Below are 7,769 nucleotides of genomic sequence, written 5' to 3'. Positions count from 1 at the left end.
GCTGTCCCTGAGCTCTTTAGCTCAAGGAGACAACTCTACCACTTAAACCAGAGCGCCACTTCTGGTTTTCTGGTGGTTTATTAGAGGTAAAAGTCTCCCAGACTTTCCTACCCAGGCTGGCTTTGATCTGTGATCTTCAGATCTCAGCCTACTGAGAACCTAGGATTACAGGTGTGAGCTACTGGCGCTCAGCTCTAGACAGAATTCTTGAACCAAAAAACAAAAGTCCTCAGCTATGTTTTCTATGATGTAAAGGATCATCTGAGAATTTAACAAAAAGGCCAGAGAGTTGTAACAAATCACCAAACTGTAATTCTGCAAATGAAGCTCACTGTCTTGACTTGGTGTGGCCAGCAGGAGGAGTCTAAACTGTGACTATTTTATCAGCGATACCTCTGCAGCTGTGAAACATTGCTTTTGACCTGATTGAAATCCAAAAGCGTACCTAAATTGCTTAAGGCAACCCAGTCCTAATTTCCTGAAGTGTCATAATGCCTAAGGAATTTTCCTGTCTGATGTTTCACCAAAGTAGTTAAGAGGTCAGTATGACTAAGGGAGTGTTCCAAATAGAAGTGATTACCAGGATCCCAATTCTAACTACAACTTGTGTGTAGAGAACACTAAGTAGATTCTATAGTTTAAAAAACAAAACACATTCAGCTTTTCACACAGATAATGTGCTTCTGTTACCGTTCATTCAAATAGAAATTCTCAAGCCATCAGCAAGCCACCAATACCTTGCTCTGTTTTTTTTTCTTTTTTTTGGGGGGGGGGGTGCTAGGGCTTGAACTTGGAGCCTAGACTCTGTCCACTCTACCACTTTGAACCACAGCTCCACTTCTTGTTTTCTAGTGATTAATTGGAGATAAGTGTCTTATCAATTTTCCTACCCCAGTAGTCTTAGAATCATGATCTTCAGATCTTAGCCTCCTGAGTAGCTAGGATTATAGTCATGAACCACCAATATCTGTCTGGCTTCAGCATCTATCTATTTATCTATACTGCTTTCTAGATTCTCTTTAAAGGCTCCATAAAGAAATTATCTGCCTAGCGCCTTTGGCTCACACCTGTAATCCTAGCTACTCAGTAGGCTGAGATCTGAGGATCACAGTTCAAAGCCAGCCCAGGCAGGAAAGTACTTGTGAGACTCTTATCTCTGATTAACCACCAGGAAACATGAAGTGGCGCTGTGGCTCTAGTGGTAGAGTGCTTGCACTGAGCTAAAGAGCTGAGGAACAGTGCCCAGGGCAAGAGTTCAAGGCCCAGGACAAAGGAAAAAAAGCCATAGAAATAAGTTTGATTTATTGTCAGCTTGAGTGCTGCAGCTTGTACAGTAAACACTTTGAGGTCTTAAGAACTTAAGAACGCAGAAGCCCTGCACTAGAGGCTCATAATACTAGCTATATACTATAATGCTATAACGCCTATAATGCTAGCTACTCAGGAGACTGAGAGCTGACGATCTTGTTCAAAGAGAGCCCAGGCAGAAAAATCCCTGTGAGACTCTTATCTCTGATTAACCACTCAAAAACCAAAAGTGGCTCAAGTGCTAGCTTTTAGCACTAAGGGGCTCAGAGACAGCACTCAGGCCCTGAATTCAAGCCCACAATGACAACAACAACAACAAAAAGAATGCAGATGAACTTTCTGTCTTAACATTCCCCTGTGTCTATACTCAGCCCACTTCTTTCCCAAGGAGTCCAGCCCCCTTAATTATTCCAGAAAATAGTATGACCATAAGCCCTACACCATAGGAGGCATAAATAACTGATTACTTCTCTTGGCTGACTGGGAACTCATTGAAGCAATGCTCATTCTCTTCCAAGCCCTAGAGTTGTTACAGACCCAAAGCTGATTCAGAAAGCCCAGAGATGACTCTCATTTGGAGAAGACACATTATTTGTGTTGTTTTTGTTTGTTTGGTTTGGTTTTTGTTGGTCATAGGGCCTGAATTCTGGGCCTCGGCCCTGTCCCTCAGCAATTCAGCTCAAGACTAGCACTCTACCACTTGAGCCACAGTGCCACTTTTGGCTTTTTCTGCTTATATGGTGCTAAGGAATTGAACCCAGGGCCTCATGCATGCAAGGCAAGCACTCAACCACTGAGTCACCTTCCCAGCCCCTGGAAAAGACAATTTAGAGGAACCAAATTTGGGCTGGCCAAAGGTACACATTTATGTGTGTGGTAAAATACATTCAACAGAATTTATCAGTTCAGTCAATTTAATTGTACAATTCAATGACAAAAAATGTGCAGCCATGGGCTGGGACGGTGGCTCAGTGGTAGAGTGCTTGCCTTGCATGCCAGAGGCCCTGGGTTCGATTCCTCAGCACCACATAAGCAAAAAGAAAAAAGCCAGAAGTGACACTGTGGCTCAAGTGGTAAAGCACTAGCCTTGAGCTGAAGAGCTGAGGGACAGCACCCAGGCCCAGAGTTCAGGCCCCACAACCAGACCCCCCCCCAAAAAAAAAGAAAGCGCAGTCATTATTGCTTTCCATGAGAATTTATTACTGCAACACAGAAACTACCCATTAAACAAATCCCATTCCACTTGCTCCTGGAAACCATGATTCTGCTTGTCATCCCATGCATTTGATTGCTCCAAGCACTTCACATAAATACAATCATACAGTATTTATCCTTTTTTTTTGTTGGTCATGGAGCCTAAACTCTGGGTCTGGGCACTGTCCCTCAGCATTTCAGCTCAAGGCTCTACTTTAGACACAGCACTACTTACGGCTTTTTCTGCTTATGTTGTGCTAAGGAATCGAACCCAGGGCCTCATGCATGTGAGGCAAACATTCTACCACTGAGCCACATTCCCAGTCCCATTTTTATCCATTTTTACTTGATTTATTTAATATAATAGTTAAGGTTTATTTATTTATTTATCTTGTCAGTTGTGGGGCCTGAACTCTGGACCTGGGCACTGTCCCTCAGCTCTTCAGCTCAAGGCTAGTGCTTTACCACTTGAGCCACAGTCCCACTTCCGGCGTTTTCTTTTTCTTTTTTCTTTTTTTTTTTTCTCAATTGGTATGTTTATTTAAAATAAAGAGCTGATGACAGGTCCTGTGCTTAAATGTCATCGTGGTTGTTTGCTGATTTCTGCAAAACATAACTAATTGTAGAAGACTCTTCACAAATATACTCTGGACACAAAAATGTAAACAGAAATGACTGTGCTATTTCAGACATATTTCCCTTATAATTAACACTTGCTAGAAAGTGGAGTTTGATGTTATTTAGCATTACACCAACACTCCCAGAAGCCAAATACCACAGGCATAAAGGCACATGATAACCACAACTTTCCAAATAGTTTTATATTTTAACTGCAAAGATCAATTACCATAGTCAACTTGTTCTGAACAAGAAGATTTTTTATGTCTATTCATTCAATCAGAGTCTCTTACACCTTTCTGGGCCTATTCATTTGCAGACAGGAGGACAAACTGTAGTCAGGTTCTTCATATCATGCAGTCACGGTTGACACCCAAGTCTTCATATGCTGTCCAATGTCTTTAAGATAAATGGAGTGACTCGCAGCAGGGCCACGTAGATGAGAAAGTTCTGTATGGAGGAGACCACATCCCCGCGCATCTCCCGTGTCATCTCCTCAGGGTCCAGTTTAGGCGCAAGACCCTTGATCCCGAACATCGCGACTCAGCTCAGCTGCTCCCAGACCCTGCAAGCACCTCCTCCGCCGTGGCCATCCTTCCGGCTTTTTCTGCTTATGTGGTACTGAGGAATTGAACCCAGGGCCTCATGCATGCGAGGCAAGCACTCTAACACTGAGCCACCTTCCCAGCCCTAAGGTTTATTTATAATGTAGGCAAAAGGATTTCATTTCTTTTTCAGGTTGAATAATATTCCATTGGATGTATAAATCAATTTTGTTTACTCATTTATCAGTAAATAGAAACAGGATGCTGCCACCATTTGTGAGATAATTTGTAAGACAGTTTGTCCATAAAGTTTCTATGACCATTGGTGCACCTGCTTTTAATTCATATACCTAAGGAGTAGAATTGTTGGACCATGGGGTAATTAAGTATAAAATTTTATATCCCCATTGGCAAAGCATGAAGATTGCAATATCTCTACATCTTCACCAATAGCTGTTTTTGGGGGTTTTGTTGTTGTTACTGAGGTTCAAACTCAGGGCTTCACACTTGGTTGGCTTGTTGACTTAAAACACACCAACAGATTGATTTTTTTTTGGGGGGGGGACTCAGTTGTGGGGCCTGAACACTGGGCCTAGGTGCTGTCCCTCAGCTCTTCAGCTCAAGGCTACCATTCTATCACTTGAGCCACAGCACCACTTCCGGCTTTTTTTTTTTTCTGCTTATGTGGTGCTGAGGAATTGAACCCAAGGCCTCAAGCATGCAAGGCAAGCACTCTACCACTAAGCCACCTTCCCAGCCCTACAGCTTGATTTTTTGCTGGTTGTTTTGGAAATGAAATCTGAAGACTGTTTTTTAGTTTGGGTGCCTGTTGTGAGGCTTGAATTCAGGACCTGGGCACTGTCCCTGAGCTTTTGTGTTCAAGGCTAGAATTCTATCATTTTGAACTACAGCTTCACTCCCAGCTTTTTGGAGATAAGAGTCATGGACTTTCCTGCCCTGAATGGTTTTGAATGCTGATCCTCAGATCTCAGCTTCCTGAGTAGCTAGGATTGTAGGTATGAGCCACCAGCTTCTGGAAGTAATCCTCAGAATCTCAGCAACCTGACTAGCATAACAGGTGTGTGTCACTGGCACCTGACCCCCGCCCCCTCCCCCACCTCTTGCTCACTCGCTCATTCTCAAATTGGGGGTCTTTATTGGAAAGCCAACAAATGCAGGAGGACTCCTGTCACAAAGACCTGCAGCTCCCAAGTACACTTAACACTGTTAGAAAACGAAGCCATGACAGTAGTAAAGCAAAGAAAGAGCAGAAAAACACCACCAACAAACCAGATCAACTCCAATGGAGAGCTGTAGAGGGACACCACAGTGACCTGAAGAGCCAGGACACAGAAGACACAGGGCACAAAACAAGGTATCTTTTTTTTGTTGTTGTTGTTGGTTGTGGGGTTTGAACTCTGGGCGCTGTCCCTCAGCTCTTCAGCTCAAGGCTAGTGCTCTACCACTTGAGCCACAGCGCCACTTCCGGCTTTTTCTGTTTATGTGGTGCTGAGGAATTGAACCCAGGGCCTAATGCATGTAAGGTAAGTACTCTACTACTGAGCCACCTTCCCAGCCTTCTTTTTTTTTTTTTTTCTTAATGATAGTAATCCTAAAGGGTCTGAGAGTCATTGGGTGTCTCTTTTGTAAGCACACTCCCCCAAAACAATTGCACTTGTTTGTAAAGATTTGTTGTAACAAGTAACATCTCACACACAACAGTTGAAATGCAAACTTGCTTTGTTTACTTTCCCACCCTAGGACATTTCCCAAACACTTTGCCTAAGAAAACAGGCTTAGAACTAGACAGCCTTGTTGGGGAGAGGGGGGATAATTAGGAGCAAAAAACAAAGGAATGGGTAACAATGTTTGACAAGAAATGTACTCATTATCTTGCCCATGTAATTGTAGCCCCTCTGTACAGTATTTTCACAATAAAAATAAAAGAAAAAGAAATGTACTCATTTAACTTACTTATGTAACTGTAACCCCTCTGTATAGCACTTTTACAACAAAATAAAAAAACTAGACAGTCTTGGAAAAGCAAGACTGGAAAGACTGAAAGAACTACAAAAAGATGCTGAGGGAAGCAAACCAAGATCCGAGAAAACCTGAGCAGAGACAAAAAGAACACAAGATAAAGATAAAAGGATGAAAGAGTTAAAAGAGTTGAGGCTACAGCCCAAAAATTCAAAGGAGATTTTTACCAAAACAGAAATATTACCAACTGTCACTCATCCCAACAAAGCCTGCCACCAGAAAAGCCAGTTTGGTAGCTTAGAAGGAGCAGAGGGTAAAAGTCAAAGCTGTTGATTTGAACATTAAAAACATACTTGGGCCTGACTGTTTTACACCTTAATCTTTTTCCCTTACTCTATGAATCCCACTCTGATTTAAATAATTTCTGAAATTTACATAGGTATTAGATAATCATAATATTATTCAGGCATCTACAATGAATCTTGTTTTACTAGTTTTCAATAATAAATATCAGGGTATGTGCAAACAGCTTATCACTAAACTTTCATGTCCCATAAGCCATTCTACCATCTACCAACAAGATATTTTGTGCATCAACACTCTTTTTTTTTTTTTTTGGTTAGTAATGGGGCTTGAACTCAGAGTATGGACACTGTCCCTGAGCTTTGTGCTCAAGGCTAGCACTCTACTACTTTGGGCCACAGCACCACATTTGGTTTTCTGGTAGTTAATTGGAAATAAGAGTCTTACAGACTTTCCAACCCAGGCTGCCTTTGAACCACAATCCTTGAATCTCAGCCTACTGAGTAGTTAGGATTACAGGTGTAAGCCACTGGTGCCCAGCTTACCACATTGTTTTTTGTTGTTGTTGGTTGTTGTTTTTGTTTTAATTAAAAAGCAAACCAGCAGTGGCTTCATGCCTATAACTAACTACTCAGGAAGCTGAGATCTGAGGATGACAATTTGAAGCCAGCGTGAGTAGATAATAGAATCAATGAGACTTTTACCTCTAATAAACTACCAAAAAGATGGAAGGAAGCTATGGTTCAATGAGTAGAATGTTAGCTTTGAGCAAAAGGTCAGGGAGAGTATCTAGGCCCTGAGTTCAATACCCAGGAATAGTGAGCACGCATGCACGCATGCACACACACACACACACACACACACACACACACACACATTGCTTTTAGGGGTTATAGCTTAGTGATGAAATCAAGCGCAAGAGTCTGGGTTCAATCTCCAAAACAAAGAAACAAATAAATCATTTGTGAAAACTATTCTTCCAGAAAAATACAAAACTCTCTTGAAATATTTTTCTCATTGAAAAGTAGGTATTCTAAAGCTGGGCACCAATGTGGTTCATATCTATAATCCTAGCTACTCATGAAGCTGAGACCTGGGCAGCTGAAATTTAAAGCCAGTGAGGGCAGAAAAGTCTGAGATTCTACCTCCAAGTAACCAGCAAAGTGTTAGATTGGAAGTGTGCCTGTGATTAAGAAACCATAAATAGAGAGGCTCTGAGTTCAAGCCCTGATACTGGCAACAATAAGAGAGAGAGAAGGGAGGGAGGAGAGAGAGGAGTATTCCAAATGGAACTCTGATTCATTTTGCTATTCTTTCATTTCTATTGTGAGTAACATGAAGTCTTGGGATACATTCAGGAAAACGTAGTATGCCCAGGGACATACTAAAACAAACTGTCCTTATAAGTTATCATGAGGGCAATATTGTATATACTTAAAATGACATGCAGGCATAAGCAGGAATATCAGGCTACAATTTTAAGGTAACAGGTAGGTGTTATCTCAATTGTTATTATATGATACTTCAAGAACATACAGTTTATAGTTTATTTGTGATCTACTTCTCGCTTTTAATCTCTGCTGAGGATTTTTTTTTGCCTGGGGTTTGAACTCAGGGCCTGGGAACTGTCCTAAAGTTTCTTTTGCTCAAGGCTAGCAGTCTACCACTTGAGCCACAGTGTCACTTCCAGCTTTTTCTGTTTGTGTGGTATTGAGGAATCAAACCCAGGGCTTCATACATGCTAGGCAAGCACTCTACCACTAAACCACATTCCCAGCCAAGATCTTTTTTAAAATTTTTATAATACGTAACAACTAATTT

At 41.7% G+C, this 7,769-nt stretch overlaps 1 pseudogene across 1 annotated transcript; it reads right to left on the bottom strand.

Annotated features, from left to right (window-relative positions):
- Positions 1–3,357: 3,357 nt before the first annotated feature.
- LOC105982782 lies at positions 3,358–3,657 on the bottom strand (annotated as a pseudogene). Its single transcript, XR_001174915.1, has one exon. The product of XR_001174915.1 is annotated as a mitochondrial import receptor subunit TOM5 homolog pseudogene (transcript).
- Positions 3,658–7,769: the final 4,112 nt, after the last annotated feature.

Source organism: Dipodomys ordii, unplaced genomic scaffold (assembly GCF_000151885.1).
Source record: "Dipodomys ordii isolate 6190 unplaced genomic scaffold, Dord_2.0 Scaffold17, whole genome shotgun sequence".
Lineage (NCBI taxonomy): Eukaryota > Metazoa > Chordata > Mammalia > Rodentia > Heteromyidae > Dipodomys > Dipodomys ordii.
The sequence above is the reverse complement of the archived record's forward strand: the minus strand, read 5'-3'. Positions and strand labels throughout refer to the sequence as shown.